Source organism: Furipterus horrens, unplaced genomic scaffold, assembly GCF_987537825.1.
Source record: "Furipterus horrens unplaced genomic scaffold, mFurHor1.1.pri manual_scaffold_17, whole genome shotgun sequence".
Classification (NCBI taxonomy): Eukaryota; Metazoa; Chordata; class Mammalia; order Chiroptera; family Furipteridae; genus Furipterus; species Furipterus horrens.
In genome coordinates, this window is record NW_028327187.1 from 46443922 (window position 1) to 46462564 (window position 18643).

The following is an 18643-nucleotide window of genomic DNA, read 5'->3' on the forward strand; positions in this document are numbered from 1 at the left end:
AATGAGCAAAGATTAGTAAAGCTGAAAAGAGAATAACAATATTATAAGAAAGGAAAAGAGAATATGAGCTGACTAAAAGAAAGAAAAATGATTTTGAGAGGATAGAGGGAGGAGAAATTATAAGAGCAAGAAATAGAAACAAAGCATAGAAAGGGTGGAAATAAAATTTAAAATTAGAATAAGAAAGAAAAGGAAGAAGATAAGTGGAGTAAGACAAGAGTAAAATATAAGATTTGAAATAAAAATTAGAGGAGAAGATGGTAGAGGAGTGAGGGGAGGCTACGCTTTCTAGCTCCCGAAACCCGTCTGTAGTTTGGACTAATTGCAGACAGAACATCTCAGTGAGCAGCTGGACACTGGCTGGAGTCGAGCCTCGGCACTGCTGGATTAGAGAAAACCCATCTGGGAATGACCTGTTTGGTGAGGATAGTTGAAGAAAAAGGGATGAGAAGGGATTTCTGACAGTGTTGGCTCCCTTAGTGGCGGCTGGAAGTACACAAAGACTTTTTAGGAACCACAGGCTTCCCCAGAGAGGAATCAAGAGGAGAGTGGATCTCTGCCCGCTGGCAAAGCCAGGAGTGGGCCAGGTGGCATCTGGTGCTGAAAGACAAGAAACAGCATACTGCTGTGCTTGTGAGAACATGATTTTTCTTTACATTTTTCTCTTGTGTACTGTGGAGAGAGGAGGAAACGTTGGGGGTGATAGGACATTCTTGAGGAACGCAGACAGAGAAGTGCACTCGCCCACTCCACTACCCTCCCTTTGGGTCATGCGGGCACGCGAAGGAAAGTGCCCTCATCCACTAGCCCAGGCTAGCAGCCAGATAACACCATAACAGACGTAAGATCAGTGCAGCAACAGGTGCAGGTAGGGCCCACTGGGCATTCAGAGGACTGTGCACAGATACTCCTGGCCAGCCCCAGTGGGCACCAGGCTGGAGCACAGCCCACTTGCTCAGGCTCTGCTCGTGCCCGCCCAGGCGGGTGCGGGAATGGTGGGTGGATGCGGCGTGGGAACAGCAGGCAGTGGCGACTCACAGACACACACATCCACCATGCACTAGTGTCCAGGGCCACACCCCAAGGGGCGAGAGACCGACTCCCAGGGTGCGTCTCAGCAGGCCTGAGACTAACACGAAGGCCACATTGCGTGCGTACATGCGCGCATGGACAAGCACCCCGGCAAGATCCAACATGCACCAAACGAATGCACCAGCCACCCCAGGCACACGGGAGTAACCCGTGCGTGCAACCAACACTGCACACAGGTGCACAACACTGCTGCAAGGATCAGGAACATCTAGCCCACCTCATTAGACCAGCTGTGGGTCCAGAAAAAGAAGACGACACACAAAGGCTAAACATCTTTCAAAAGAACTCAAGACAAAGTGGACAGAGTGACTTTCAATCAACTAGACAGAGGGAAGATCCCACCAAAGAGCATCTGAAATATAACCAGACAGCATAAACAAATGACAAAAAGGGTATCCCAAGAACATCAGGCTCAGGAGTTCAAAGAGACTGTACCACTGAAACCCCCAGATCTCCTATAAAGAATCTCATACCACAAAGGTAGGAAGTCAAAGCAGACAAATCCAAAAAACAAAAACAAACAGGAATCCAACATGGTAAGATGCAGAAACAGCCTCTCAATGAAAAGAAAAGAGGAATCCCCAGAAAGAGAGGTAGATGGAATAGACATAGCCCAAATGTCAGACATGGAATTCAAAACAATGGTGGTAAAGAAGCTCAATATACTCGACAACCTCAAAAACAACTACGACAACCTCCAAGGAAGTTAGCAATAGCTCCAAGAAAATTACAGGGAACTTACAGAGAATTACACTAGCATAAAAAAAGGACATAGGAACTATTAACAAGAACCAGGAAGAAATGAAGAATGCAATCTCTGAACTGAAAAACACAGTAGAATCAATCAAAAGCAGACTAAAGGGAGCAGAGGATGGGATCAGTGACTTAGAGGACAATGTAGAAAGAATTCCCAGACAATACAACAAAATAAAAAAAAATTGAAAAAGTATGAAGAAGATGTAAGGGAGTTACAGGATAGCATGCCGAAAAATAATATCAGGCTCATCGGAATAAAAGAGAGAGAAGAGGAATGAGGAATAGAATAGCTCATAGGAGAAGTAATGACAGAAAACTTTCCCAACCTGATGAGAGAAAAAGTTATGCAAGTTCAAGAAGCACAGAGTCTGAATGAAGAGGAACCTGAAAAAACCCACTCCAAGGCACATCATAATTAAAATGGCAACAATCAAAGACAAAGAGAGTGTCTTAAAAGCAGCAAGAGAAAAACAGCAAATAACACACAAGGGAGCTCCGATAAGGTTATCGACCTCTTTCTCTACAGAAACACTACAAGTCAGAAGGAAATGGTGAAAAATATTTCAAGCAATGAAAAACAAAAGCCTACACAAAGAACACTCTACCCAGCAAGGCTCTCATTCAAAATGGAAGGCGAAATAAGGAGTTTCTCTGACAAAGGAAGACTAAAAGAATACATCTCCACCAAACCAGCACTGCAAAAGATGCTAAAGGGAATGTTTTAAGAAAAAAGAAGAAAAAAAGAGGAGAGGAACACAGGTACAAAGGGAAATAAATAAATACCTGTCAATAATAACCTTAAATGTAAATGTATTAAATGCTCCAATTAAAAGACATAGGGTAACGGAATGGATAAGAAAACAGGACCCACATATTTGCTGTCTACAAGAAACACACCTCAAAACAAAAGATTTACAGAGACTGAAAGTGAAGGGATATAAAACATACATAAAAAAAAAACTGAGGTAGCAGTACTCATATCAAACAAAACGGATTTCAAAGCAAGGGCAATAAAAATAGACAAAGAAGGACATTACATAATACTTTAAGGAACAATCCATCAAGAAGATATAACACTGATAAACATATATGCACCCAACATAGGGAGTACCCAAATACGTAAAGAAAATACTAGAAGACCACGAGAAGGATATTAACAGCAACACACTCATAATAGGGAACTTTAACATTGTATTATCAAAAATAGATCCTCGAAGCAAAGAAACACCAAGGATATACAGGTATTGAACAACACACTAAACCACATGGACTTAACTGATATATATAGAACTTTTCATCCCAAAGAAGCAAAATATACATTCTTTTCAAATGCACATGGGATGTTTTCAAAGATAGACCACATGATAGGACACAAAACAAGCCTCAACAAATTCAAGAAAATTGAAATCATATCAAGCAACTTTTCAGACCACAATGCCTTGAAACTAAAAATCAACCTCAGAGAAAAAAATTCAAAGACACCCAAACTCATGGAGAATGAATAACATACTATTAAATAATGAATGGGTTAACAATGACATCAAAGAGGAAATCAAGAAATTTCTGGAAACTAATGATAATGAACACGCAACAGTCCAAAACCGTTGGGACACAGCAGAAGCAGTCCTAAGAGGGAAGTTCATAGCAATACATGCATATCTGAAAAGGAATGGAACTACATTTTGAACCAGCAATTCCACTGCTAGGATTATACCCGAAAAATCCTAAAACCCTAATTCAAAAGAACTTATGTTCATAGCAGCCCTGTTTACAATAGCTAAGTGCTGGAAACAGCCTAAGTGCTCACCTGTAGATAAATGGATCAAAAAACGGTGGTACACTTATACAATGGAATACTATGCCGCAGAGATAAAGAAGGAACTCTTGCTATTTGCGACAACATGGATAGAACTAGAGAGAATTATGCTTAGTGAAATAAGCCAGGCAAAGAAAGCAAAATATCATATGATATCACCTAATACAGGAAACTAAAGAGCAACACAAACAAACGAACTAAATAGGCAAAGAGTAGAATAGTAGTCAGTAGGGGGGAGGGGAGAGGGAGAGAAAGGTGATAAGTAAGGGATGGGTTTAGTCAAGGGACTTGTATAAATGACTTATGGACAAGGACAACAGGCAGTGATATGATTGTGCGACAAGGGGTGGGCTGGGTGCTGGGGAGCAATGGGGAAAAAATGGGACAACTGTAATTGAAAAACCAAAAATAAAAAATAAAAAGAAATAAAAAAATAAGAAAAATTAAGCGAAATAAATAGTGAAGTGATAGGAAGGAAATTTAAGAAAAAGAAAAAATGTTACAAGACGATGTAAGAGAAAAATATTGTCGTCGTCGTCGGCAGCCGTCCGTCTCGAGAGACGATGGCGTAGCTTCTTGAGAGTATATCTGCACCGCCGAGAATGGCTGTGCAGTCCGACTCGGGAGTGACAATCCCTGCCGCACTTGTTACAGGTGAAGGCAGATGGCTGTTGTTGCTGCTGTTGACACTGCTTCCGCCTCGATCTTTTCTGGACCGCCTCCTCGTTGCGCGCAGCCTCTGCGCGTGACGTACCTTGCCTGACCGCGAGCCTCCAGGCTAGGCGGTCGTCTGCTTGAACTTCCTATGTGTTGAGGTTGATGGAGCATTGTGTCATGTCCTTTTTGCAGATGTCTTTGAACCGCAGTTTTGGGCGCCCTGTCATCCTCTGGCCTTCTGCTAGCTCGCCGTAGAGGAGGTCTTTGGGAATACGGCCTGCATCCATTCTTTTGACATGGCCGAGCCACCTGAGGCGTCTCTCACTAAGAACTGCATGCAAACTGCTCATGTTGGCTCGCTTCAGCACCTCGGTGTTGGGGACCTTATCCTGCCAGGCGACATGCAGGATGCGTCGCAGGCACCTCATGTGGAAGCTGTTGAGTTTCCTTTCGTGCCTTGCGTAGGTGGTCCACGTCTCGCTGCCATAGAGGAGAGTGCTGAGTACGCAGGCCTGGTAGATGCGCAGTCTGGTTTTCTCAGTGAGGCTGGAATTGTTCCACGCTCGCCGGTTCAGTTTGGCCATAACTGTGGCTGCCCTGGCGATTCTCCGATTGACCTCCAAGTCGACTGACAGAGAGCTCAAGATGGTGGACCCGAGGTAAGTGAAATCGTTGACAACCTCCAGGGTGTATCCGTCGATGGTGATGCATGGGGGAGTCCCCGTGCCTTGAGCCATAACGTTCGTCTTCGTCAGGCTGATGGCTAGTCCGAACTCCTTGCATGCGTGGGAAAGGCAAGTGACTAACTGCTGGAGTCCCTCTTCGGAGTGTGATGTCAAGGCTGCGTCGTCGGCGAAGAGCATCTCACGGATGAGCACCTCTTTGACTTTGGTCTTGGCTCATAGAAGGGCCAGGTTGTAGAGCTTGCCATCGGATCTGGTGTGAATGATGACACCCTCGCTGCAGTCCTTAAAGGCGTATTGGAGGAGCATGGAGAAGAAGATTCCGAACAGCGTAGGCGCGAGGACGCAGCCCTGCTTTACTCCGCTGCTGACTGGGAAGGCCTCAGAGGTTGCGCCGTTGTAGGACACCGTGCTGTGCATGTTGTCGTGAAAGGACATGACCACAGCAAGCAGATGTGGTGGACAGCCAATCTTCCGTAGCAAGCTGAAGAGTCCGCTTCGACTGACCAGATCAAACGCCTTCGTGAGGTCGATAAAGGCGAGGTAGAGTGGTTTATGCTGCTCGTGACACTTCTCCTGCAGCTGGCGTAGGGAGAAGATCATGTCCACTGTTGATCGGCCAGCTCTGAAGCCACACTGGGACTCTGGGTAGATGCGGGAAGCAAGGGTCTGCAGGCGGGCAAGAGCGACCCGGGCGAATAGTTTGCCGACGACGCTGAGGAGAGAGATGCCCCGGTAGTTGTTGCAGTCGCTGCGGTCTCCTTTGTTCTTGTACATGGTGATAATGTTGGCGTCTCTCATATCCTGGGGGATGTAACCCTCCTTCCAGCAGAGACAGAGTAGATGGTGGAGCGGCTGTAGCAGGACTGGTTTCCCGCTCTTTAGGATTTCTGGAGGGATTCCGTCGCTTCCTGGTGCTTTCCTGCAAGCGAGGCGGTCGATGGCTTTGCCGAGCTCTGCCGCAGTAGGTGGGGTGTCTAGCACCTCCATGACTGGTAGGTCTGGGATGGCGTTAAGAGCAGTGTCTGTTACGGTGTTCCTCGTCGCATACAGCTCGAGGTAGTGCTCGGTCCACCGCTGCATTTGCTGTTCCTGGTCAGTGATGACCTCACCTGTCTTGGACTTAAGGGGGGTGATCTTGGAGGGGATTGGGTCTGTTGCCTTCTTGATACCCTCATACATTCCTCGTGCGTTGCCTATATCGGCGGCTTCCTGGATGCTTCTGCACAGGTTTAGCCAATAGGTGTTGGCACAGTGGCGGGCGGTCGTCTGGACTTTGTTCCTGGCAGCCCGTAGAGCTTGAAGTGTATTGGGAGTGGGCGTGGCCTTGTAAGCCAGTAGGGCCTTCCTCTTAGCCTCGATCACGGGTTCCATTTCTTCCCAGTGAGCCTCGTACCAGTCAGCGTTCTTCCGCTCTTTCTTCCCGTAAGCAATAATGGCGGAGTTGTATATGGCGTCGCGGAGAGGTGACCAATTGGATTTGATAATGTCGTCTGCCGCTATTCCCTCGCCGAGTGCATCTTCCATCCTGTTGATGAATTGCTGGGTCATAACTGGGTTGCTGGCACAACTGGTGTTGATGCGTGGGCGACCCTTCATCTTGGAGTGGTGCAACCTCTTCGACGTTATGCACACCTTGCTTACCACGAGGGCATGGTCCGTGTCGCAGTCTGCACTGTGGTAGCTGCGGGTGAGGAGGGTGCTGCCAATATCCGTTCTTCTAGTGATGACGAGGTCAAGCTGGTGCCAGTGGCGGGAGCGGGGGTGCCTCCATGACACCTGGTGGATCTCTTTGCACTTGAAGAATGTGTTTGTCACGCACAGGCCGTGGTGACACGAAAGCTCAAGCAGTCGCTGACCATTCTCATTGATCTTTCCTCTCCCAAAGTTTCCGAGGCAGGTGGGCCAGGCCATGTGGTCGGCTCCTACTCTTGCGTTGAAGTCTCCAAGGAGATAAAGAGCGTTACTTCTGGGGATCTTGGATAACGCTTCGTCCAGTGCATGGTAGAACTGTTCTTTCTCTTCGGTGGTGGCGCAGAGGGTTGGGGCATACGCGCTAAGAATGCTGACTGGGCTGAAAGTTGTTGACAATTGGAGGGTAAGTAATCTCTCTGTGCCTCCTGTGGGTGGCTCTATGGAGTTAACAAGCGTGTTCTTCACAGCGAACCCAACACCATGCTGTCTTGGTTGGTCCGGAGACTTCCCTTGCCAGTAGAAGGTGTAGTTGGTTTCTCTGATAGTTCCGTTGTCGGCCAACCGGGTCTCCTATAGAGCCGCAATATCGATGTTTAGTCGTGCCAGTTCCCTGTCGATGACGGCGGTTTTCCTGGCATCATTGATCCACGGAAGGTCTGCAGTAAGTCCGGGACACATGGTCCTGATGTTCCAGCTAGCGAGGCGAAGAGCTGGAGGCTTCTTTCTTGTTTTTTGCTTGGAATTGCCTGGTGCGAGTGTTTTGTGGCCCACTTTTCGAGAGACGCCTCTCTGATCCCCACGCACCCAGTGGGGCAGGCGAGCCATGGCGAGACGGCACCTAATTGGCTGGGGGCTGCCCAGCTTGAGGCGTGCGGTAGCTGTCCAGTGAGGTGCGATGACCTCTCCCACCGTCAGAGGAGACCCCTGGCGCTCGTTTCCTTCGCCAATCGGATGAGCTTATAACCGGTATCTGTCTCCTCCCGTGTTGAGTCGACATCTTGCGATGACGCTGGAGTGTCCTCTCCAGTGAAGCTACAAAGCCTGGGCAGGGTGATATGGAGGGCCAGCTGTTGCCCATGCAGCAGACCCCACCCTCTCTTCGCAGCTGAAGGATCCAAGGGGAAAGACAGAGTCAATACAGCTTGGCTTCAGGTGCGCCGCAGGAGTTGCCGGTGTTGACTACAACGTCAAACCGCCTTAGGGACTCCGGCTCCGGATTTTCTGTCGGGGTTTACTCCCTTAGCCTTTCCCCTGAAGAGGTATGCCGCAAGGCAGTGGAGGTTTTTTGGAATCAGAGTTTTCCTTCTCTGATGTGCCCTGACTGGAAGATCGAACCAGCGACACTTAGCTCGCAGGCCGACTCTCAATCCACTGAGCCAAACCAGCCAGGGTAACCCAGAATGTAAAGGACATAATATTTATAACCTGGGAGAACATGATAAGCAAGTTAAGAAAACCTTCAAGGGGAAATGAGGCTGGAGACATAAACAGCCAGTTAACCGAGTGTGAGGGGCATCCGTCACACAATATTTGTCACCTGGGAACTGTGCCTGGTCAGCGCGATACTGAAAAAGAACAAGGTCAAATTTGTCTCAGCAGATTTTGGTGTTTTTCTCTGTTTTCTTCTGGATCAGACTCCAGTAATATCAGATAGTATTCTCACATAGCTTCAGGAAGCCTGTTTGAGGCTAAAAGTGGTCCACAGTCTTTAGCTGTCTTCTTCAGACTTGTCTGCATCCAGGCTAGTCCTTGCTACTCTGCCCTGCTAGTTTTTATTAGCTCAAGGCCCACGGGTGGGTGTTGTAATGTCCATCAGTACCATAGGTACCACCTCCACCTGCCTCTAGAGGGGAATTCTGGTGCAATCGGCAGGATGGGACTCCTGGAATTCCCCTGGGAGGCACTGTTCAATCTTCAGGAAAGATTGTGGATATGTTCTCCAGGCTCTGCACCACACATCTTGGTCTGTCCCAGATTAGTTCTAAAAATTTATAGTTTCTTATGAATTAGCTGTCCACTTCATGTGAGGGGCCAATCTGTGTAAGAGGATCAGCCTGTTCCTGCTTGGCACTGATGGCAGCTCTGTGTAAGATCCGAGTCTTGTTGCGGCCCTGATTCCCACTTGCTGCACCAATCTCTGATCTCTCTGCCTTGCTGGCCTCAGTGCAATAGGGCCTGAGGAATCAACATGGCTTGTTGCCCTGATAAAAGTTCGGAAAGGTTCCTTTTGGAGTTTTTCTTTCTCCTGTGGATATGCACTCAACAGGGGGTTCTTGAGCCTGGCCTGAGTATTCTGCAGAGCTTTCACTGTTGGATTTGGTGCTTGCAATCCTGCAGGGGGTGCTGGGCCCACTTTTCCCCTCCCCGAGGTTTTTACTCTGTAGGGGGAAGAGGAATCTGCCTGGCTGCAAAGAATCTCAGCTGCTCAATTCTTGCCCATCTAACCCCCAGCCCTCTGCCCTCACAGGAGACACAGTCCCAAATTCTCCGTTTTTTGCAGCCCCCAGCTTGCTAGCCATGCTGGGCAGGGGCACAGCAATCCCTTTATTGTGCAACTTCCTGAACTCCCTCCCCAGCTTGTTTCAGTGGGAACAAACTGCGCTTTCAATCTGGTCTTTCTACTGGCAGACCAGCTGCACACATGGTCCCTACCCAGCCACACTTCAGCTCTCCTTTTAAAACATCTCTATGTGGCACCCACACTGCAGTACTGAGTCACTGTTCAGTTCTCCACACATGCCACCTCCCCAAAAGGCAGAAAGTCTCTCTCAGTCATGGCTGGCTGCAAACTGCTATTGCCTCTGACTGACCCACCTGTGGCCCTTGATCACTTTAGGAGCATAAGTCCTTCTCTGGCAATCTCTGGGTTTGTGCTGCAGCTATGGACATGCTGTTTGCTGTGTATGTGTGTAGCCTGAATCTCCCAGACTCCATATATACTCCCAAATCACTCCTGACTAAGGTTAGGGTCCCTGTGCAGGACTAGGGCCCCCTGATCCAGTAGGTGAGGAAGATACAACACTGAGATTTCTGCCTAGTCTCTCTGCTGCTGCAGGCACCAGACACGGGGTATTTCCCCTTCAATTTATAAAATATCCTTACCGGACTTTGCAAAGCTATTTTTTGTGCTGCTTAGCTTCAAATCTTATCAGCTAAGATTTTGTTGATTTTTCAGGTTAACCTGCCAAAAAAATCAGCCAAAAATCCGAGTTGGGGACAAGAGCAATTGGACTCAGCTTCCACCTACTCAGTTGACATCTTCTGATTTCTGGAACTAAGTCTTGGCTGGTAAAAAGAGTCATGCTAACAAAGAAAGGATAGGAATAGGGTTGACATTGCAGCAGTAGACATCATATAAGCAAAGACACAGAGGTATGTAACAACATGGAATGAGGAGGAACCACAAGTATTTAAGTATTGATAGAGTAGAAAGCACATCAAGGGTAAGGGCAGGAGAGTGGTAGGAGATGAAGCTAGGGAGAAAAGCAAAGGCTGAGTTTAGGGGGATTTTTTTGTCATAACAAGGAGTTTGGACTTAATCTAGTAGGTGAAGAGGAGGCACTGAAATAATTTAATAAGGGGCCTACCAGATGTACTAATGCATCTATTAGACAAGTAGTAGTGTGGAGGGTGGGATTGGAGAGAGCAAGATTAGAAGGAACAAGACCAGAAACAGAAAATCTTAGTGGAAAATTATTGTAATAGTTAACATTAGAGATGATGAGTGACTCAACTAAAGCAAGGCAGAGGTGATAAAGAAGAGGGAGTGCTTGGGGGAATTAAACGTGGCCAAACTTGGTGACTGGTTTGTTATGGTGGATGAAGGAAAAGGGCTGAGGAGGAGTCCCAGGTTTTTGGCCTTAATTATGGGTGAATTTTGGTTTAACCAACCCAGATAAAGAATGGAGAACAGATTCTGGAAGAAAAATGATGAGTTTAGTTTTGGTTATCTTCAGTATCAGATGGTTGTGTTGTGTCCAAGTGAAGGTTTTTTGATATATGAATCTAGAGCTCTAGGGAGATGTCAAGGTAAGAGATTGAGATTTGGAAAGCATTAGCATATGGATGATAGTAAAACTCATTAAATGAATGAAATTACCTGGAGAGGAGATGTATACTGAGTACAGAGAAGGACCAAAGATAAAAACTTGGAGGACTATAAATCAGTATTCAAAGGGCAGACAGAGGATAAGGTCCAGGAAAGGTTGGTAGTTGCCCTGAAACTGTGGGATTGGAGGAGAAAGCCAAGTGTAGTAGCCCCAATTTTTGCTTCTTTGAACTTTCTAAAACTATTTTGTGGCCTACATAATTGAGGATATTAAGATTTTTAGGATTGCATATTTTCCAACTTCTAATATAGTGCCTTTTCTCACTATTGTTGCAAATTGCTTTGCAACAATGCTCATAAGAAAGTTTTCTGAGTTCCTTATCTGAAAGCTTATTTAAGCAGAAATTTTTATTTATTTTCTTCATCCCATTTACTTAAAATGCTTTTGAAATATCATATCCCTTTTGATCCAGGAAGAGTTTCTTTCTCTTAGTTTGAACATAATGTAAAGCACTAAGCCCCAAGCACAGTGCTTAGGACCATAGTAGGTGACCAACACAATTCAAATGGCATTATCTGAATTTATTGTCTTTACCTAAATACACACTATCTGTCCTGCAGCTACAGACACGCACAAGTAAGTTAGGTCTTTCTAAAATAGCGATGGCTCCATTTAAATCTTGCCTTTCAGGCTTTTGTTTTAATTTTTTGGCACTGGAGGGTAAATTTAAAAAAAATTAAAAAAACTGGTATGTAGATTCCAGGGACTGTTTCCTTTTAGATTATTACAGCATGTTAAAAACGGATCACAGTTGATATACAGCAGCTTGCCTCTCTACAACATGCCTGAAATGCAAAAATCCTTGGTGATGGATGACTGTGGGTAAAAACATACATGCATCAGATTTCTTCTCTGATAGCTTCCAGACCCAATTTTAGTTGGTTTGGCTCTTAAGGCAAACTCCATTCGACAGCACAGAAGTAGCACTCAGTCATTTCCCCCACACTTGGCCTCCATTCAGCAGGCTGGCCTGACTAGCTGCTTACATCTTCTCCCTCCTAAGGGAGAAGGGAAGTTGGAGAACTCCCTGGTGAGTGCTGAGCTGCCATCGGTATATAGGGTTTTATAGGAAAGAACCAAACTACTCTGTTTTCTTTCAATTTAATTGTAATAAATCTCTGAAGAGACTCTCTGGTTGGATTTCCTTAGAGAGAAGGAGAGAGAGGAAGAGAGGAGAGAGTAAAGAAAAAGGAAAAAGAAAGAGGAGGAGAGGGAGGTAGAGAGAGAGAGAGAGAGAGAGAGAGAGAGAGAGAGAGAGAGAGAGAGAGAGAGAGAATATATGCATTGCCACTGACATGCACTACTTTCCTGTGTGTTTTGTACTAGTGATAGTTAATGCCCAGATGTATCCTAAATCTCATGAAGCTATTTCCTTCCCAATGATGAGTAGTAACAGTCCAATCCAAATATGACCCTTGATATTTTTTTTCATGAGGGGAGGATAGAGTCCTTTGTTTCCTACATATATTTTTGTTAGTACAGTGTTGAGTTAAAAAACAACAACTGTAGTCAATATTCTAATAACATATTCCTCCTTGCCTCCTGCTACAAAACTGCTGCTCCACAGATACGCTATGCTCTCCTTCGGGGAACGACATCATTGATCAGTTGAGGTAAGCTTGTTATTCCCTTGCCAGGCTATAGCTAACACACAAAACATATGAACTTTCATCACCACCAAGTCCCTGTTGTGTTGCTGTTGCCACTTTATTGACCTCTGTCTTCAGAAGATGAGAGTAAGGGAAATAAAGAAAGGAGAGAATAGAAAAAAGAGAAAAGGATAGAAAATTAAAGAAAAAATGAAAACCCATTACAACTATCCCCAGACACCACACCTAGCTCATGTGCTTTTCCCTTCTCTGCTCAGGAATTCATTGAACAAATGATATTTCTTTGAGCCACAGCCTTTCCTTCCCTACCATGGGGTCAATGAAAGTATATGATATGATGGAGAGAGGCCAGACATTGGAATCAAAGCAGCCTGGATTCTAATTCCAGGACATAGCAGTGTCTGACTCAAACAAACTCCCTTTCTTAATCAGTTTGTGTTTGAGTCTCCTGTAGCAATACCAATGCTATTGGGCTGTATATATTTTTCTGTCTTTTCTATCATTATGTGGTGCATGTACTATCTCCCTGGGAATCCACTTTTCTCAAATGGTTTGGTATGTGGGAAATAAACTCCAATTGACAAGCAAAGTATCTTGTTGCATAACATACAATGTATGTGTGGTAAACAATCCAAACCCAACACAACGTATACAATAAAAAGTCTCTACTTCCTCTTGTACAACAACCCTCAGTTCCTCTTGTAAATGGAACCACTGAACCACCATTAACTGACCTTGTCTAACAGGTAAACTTTGCCACAAAGAGCAAGTTGGTCCAAGTTGCTCCTGGTTGGTACAGGGTGCAGAAGTAGAGGATCCTCGGTAGTTTACAGTGGGAAGCATGAGGCCTTGGGCTCTCATGGGAATACCATAACAGCCCTGCAGACAAGTAAGATGGGAGGGTAAGAAACCTGTTTATATTTACTCTTCCTTCAGGGTGTGATTCTTAGATCATGGATAGAAGAATCTTATAGAAGGAAAATCTGAGGTGAAAAAAAAGGAAGGTCCTTGTCCAAAGTCACTTGCACACATTTAGAAGCAGACATGGGGTGTAGGCCTGAGGTCTCCAGCTTCCTAGTACACTGTCCCTTTCTTAATTCTTCAGCATCTCCACCAGTGAAACAGACCAGGCTAAGATCGCTGCTTCTGGCACCTTCCTTTGCTACTTTATTCGCTATAACTACATAATGAGACTTACAGATCTCTTTGGTCCTTCAAAGGGAAGATTCTTTTTCCTTCTCTTTTTAGTGGAGATATAATAGTTTTCAAACTCTGAAGTGGTTCAAATCACCTGAGCTTATTGTTAAACATATCATTGTCCTCCAGCTATTACTGAGTCTCAATGCATTTTCTCTGCCCCTTTGAGAAAGGTATAACACTCAAGGGGATTTTTCTGTATTTACACAATGACATTCCTCCCAATGCAGCCCTATATCTAAAGAAGAAAAAATATTGTTTTTTTCTTTTTATTGTAATGTGTCTGTTTGATTATAACAATATACATTTATTAGCAAATTAATATTATAGAAGAATATTGGGAAAATATTATACAAATCAACATGCTGTTATAACCTTTTTTGCCAACTGTCAAGGAAATCCCCACTCTGGACACAAGAGGGAGCTTTTAGCTAAAATGAAAAAAAGCAGTTTAATGTGGGCTCTACCATCTTATTTTCTTTTCATTAAAATATTTAATTTTGTTGTTTTTGAAACTACATTAGTTAACTGATCATGGAATTATATAATGATAGAGCTGAAACACTTCTTAATTTTTATGACTTCTCCCAGTGGTTTATATGGTTGACTCCTCTTTTCTTTAAAGGTTTGTCATTCTTGGCTCCTGAGATAATACAAGGTGTGTCCAGAAGATATCCAGCCATGTAATATGAAAAATAGAGACATTTGCTGAAGAAGATACAAGAACATTGTACATAAGATAATGATGCCTTAGTCCCTTTCAAAGTAGGCACCTTGGAACCTCACACAGTTCTCCCAATCACCATCAGCTGCCCTGTCCTATTGGGTCTGATATATCTTCCCTTTCAAAGGTGGTTTTAGTTTTGGGAAAAGCCCAAAGTCTCAGGGCACTAAATATGGGCTATAGAGGGGCTGAGTCACCTGGGTGATTTGACGTTTTGCCAAAAATGTTCCGCATGAGATGTAATAGATGAGCAGGCATGTTGTCATAATCAAGCTGCCACTCACCAGTTGCCTAGAGCTGCAGCCTTCTCAATTATCCAAACAGTTTCCTCAGAGAAATGTTCAAGCTTTATGCACAATTTGATGTGGGCTCATTGCCCTACTCACTCAGTTATTTTGAATGCAGTGGCCACACAGTATACATGCTCACTCAACAGTGTTTACCACCTCCACTGACTAGTACAGTGAAGTCATCATTGTTCACACATGAACATTACGGTTTACTCTCCTTGGCTGCCAGGTTACATTGATGATGTGCAAATTATTCTCATTATATTAACAATGGTTGCATTTTTTCTGGAAATACCTCCTATTATGTCCCTGGCCCTGTTTATATTTTGAGCATTTCTCTTCCTTTGCTCTGTTTGGGTGCCCTCCTAAACCCCTCAGCCTTTTTGTCTTCTCATTCTGCAATAAACAGTTTCCTTGGCTGACCTCATCCATTCCCATGGTTTTAACTCCTATTATGTGCCATCATGCATATATGCTACTATAAGGCCTATGTTGAGGTCCAGATATACATATTTCCTTACCTACTGGGCAAGTCAAGAATATAAAAACTGCTCAAAGGAAGATCAGTTGGCATGACCCAAGGGATAAGGCATTAAAAACTATAGAACATGTTGGTTAGCAAGTATCTGAGTTTTCAAGGTCCACAGTGGATCACCTTGGATGACTACGCAAACTCTGATATTGTTGAAACAGAAGAAAAAAACAAGCAAAACAACTACTACTACTGAAACAAAACCCTCTCAACACTAGAGCACAACAAATATCACTTAGAACTGGGTTGTCCAGTACAGCAGTCAGTAGTCACGAGTGACTGTTGAGCATCTGCAATGTGACTGGCTGGAATTGAGATTTAGAGTAGGTATAGAATACATAACAGATTTTAAATACTGATTCCATAACAACTCCTGGCTCATATGAAGTGCTCCATAAATTTTATCTGCTACTGTTATTAGACACTTAATTCTGGTCATTCCAAATTTCTTTATGTAACCAAAACAATTTAGGCATTTTGATGCTTCTCTACCTTTGTGAGTATTGTTTTTCCTGCTTGGAATGCTCTATCTTAAGTTATTCACCTATTAAACGCCTACTCATCCTTTAAGACCTAGCTTAAATATCACCTGCTGTTTGAAACTTCCTCATTTCCAGGGGTCATTTTCTCCTCTTATGGCATCATGTACGTATCGCTATTATTCCACAAATTGTAGTACATTTACCCCTGTTTATGTTTAAGTCCCCTGCATCAAATGCCAATACTCCTGGGCTATATATATTTTTCTATCATTATGTGGTGCCCGTACTATCTCACTGGGAATCCACTTTTCTCAAATATGTTTAGCCAAGAGCAAAATACTATATTCCAATTGTGGCTTAATTTATGTGTTTGTTTTCTCCACTTGACTCTTAAACTCAATAGGAATAGGGACTTCTCTGCTTCCTCCTGGTATCTCCAGGGTCTAGCACAAAATTTGCCCCATAACAGGCACTCAAATATTTTCCAAAATGAAGATTGAACCAAATTAAACCATTTATCTTTACACGTGAAGAAACTAAGACTCATAGAGGTGATGGGACTTTTGGGACAAGATCACACTTTGAATTCTGGTGGACCAACGGGCCTTTTTTCTCATCTTTGAAAATAACATTCAAAAAGTTACCTCAGAGTACTAGTGTAATTAAAAGGAGAACATTGATTAACCCAGATGCTTCTGTTTCTCTCCCTTGTAAGAAAATATTATGATAGGGAATCCCCAACCCTGGTATTAAATTAAGCATATAACCTGTATCAAAACTCCCACTAGGAGGACTTCCAGCCAAGATGGAGGTGTAAATACACGTGCTGCTTCTCCTCACAACTAAGAAGAAATTTACAAGCACTTCAAAACTAAAAAAAAAAAAAACCCAGAAAATCCAAAAATTTAAAACTACCTGGAAGTTCAGCAAGAACTAAAGAAGAAATAATCAACCATAAAGGTAGGAGGGGCAGAGGTGGGATGGAGAGAAAGAAACATAGCAGTGGCTTTGGGGGTTGTGCTTGCCGAAAGCATGGCTATAGGCAGGGCGGTTCATGGGAGAATGGCGGGTGGCCATGGCTAGCAGCATCCCTGACAAAAACAGTCATACCATCTAAACCTGAGAAACGATCCCAGGCCCAAACTAGACCACACAGTGTGCAGTTCCAGAGCCAGGGAAAAAATAACCACATTGCTTCTGACTGTGAAAGCAAGTGGGGGCTGGGGCGGAAGAAGAAGCTGCCAGTCTCGAAAAGGAGGCAGCTTGCTTAGTATGAGAAGGGGGAGAAGTGCATGGAAAAGTGGCAGCAACTGGCACTTTTCCCTCTCAGACCCCTCCCCACATACAGCACCAAAACGTGGTGAACTGGTTGCCAGCACTAACGAATACCTAAGGCTCTGTCCCCTATAACGTAAGAGGTGTGACAGCCCTTGCCCAAATCATAGAGGCAAACACAGAAAGATGAGGAGACAGAGAAGTATGACCCAGAAGTGGGGATGGGTCAAGGTCCCAGTGACACAACTAAACAATGAGCAGATAGCCCACCTAGCAGATGAGGAGACAGAGAGCTTAACAGCTGCACAGTTTAAGGCATTAGTGATTAGGATGCTCACAGACTTGACAGCAAAAATTAAACAGGACGGGGAAGAAATAAAGGCCATCCTGGCTGAAATGAAGGAAAATCCATATGAAACAAGTGGTGAAGGAAAGGAAATCAGTGTTCAAACCAACAAATTGGAACATAATGAAGAAACAACCAGTCAGCCAGTACAGAAGGAGGAAATAAGAATTTTAAAAAATGAGGAGAGGCTTAGAAACCTCTGGGAAAGCTATAAATGTGCCAACATCCAAATCATAGGGTTGCCAGAAGGTGACGAGAGAGAGCAAAAAATTTTAAAAATTATGTGAAAAAATAATGAAGAAAAATTTTCCTAATTTGGAGAAGGAAATGGACATACAGATCCAGGAAGCACAGAGAATCCCAAACAAACTAGTCCCAGGGAAGACTACACCAAGACACATCATAATCAAAATGCCAAAGGTTAGGGATAAAGAAAGAATCTTAAAGGCAGCAAGAGAGAAGAGGAGAGTTACCTACAAAGGGGTAGCTATAAGACTGTCAACTTATTTCTCAAAAGAAACTTGGCAGGCAAGAAGAGACTGGCAGGAAATATTTAAAGTGATGAAAAGCAAGGCCCTCCAACCAAGATTACTCTATCCAGCAAAGTTATCATTCAGAATGGAAGGGCAGAGTAAGTGCTTCCCAAACAAAGTAAAGGTGAAGGAGTTAATCACCACCAAGACATTATTATATGAAATGTTAAAGGGACTTATTTAAGAAAAAGGAGATCAAAACTATGAACATTAAAATGAAAACAGAATCAAAACTATCAACAACAGAAGCTAGGGAATAGAAGCAAAGGTAAACTAAGCAGACAACTAGAGTGGGAAAAGAATCATAAATGGACAGATTTCTAGAAACATATAACCTTCCAAAACTGAATCAAGAAGAAGTAGAAAGTCTCAACAGACCAATAACAAAGAAGGAAATTGAAACAGTAATCAAAACTCTCCCTGCACACAAAAGTCCTGGACCGGATGGCTTCACAGGCAAATTTTACAAAACATTTAGGGAAGAACTACCTCCTACCCTCCTCACTATTCCAGAAAATCCAAGAAGAGGGAAAAATCCCAAACTCTTTCTATGAAGCCAGTATTACCCTAATCCCAAAACCAGGTCAAGACACAGCAAAGAAAGAAAACTACAGGCCAATATCACTGATGAACATAGATGCTAAAATCCTCAATAAAATTTTGGCAAACAGGATCCAACAATACATCAAAAAGATCACACACCATGATCAAGTGGGATTCATCCCGGGGATGCAAGGATGGTTTAATATTCGCAAATCAATAAATATAATACATCACCTAAACAAAATGAAAGACAAAAATCACATGACAGATGCAGAACAAGCATTTGATAAAGTACAACACCCA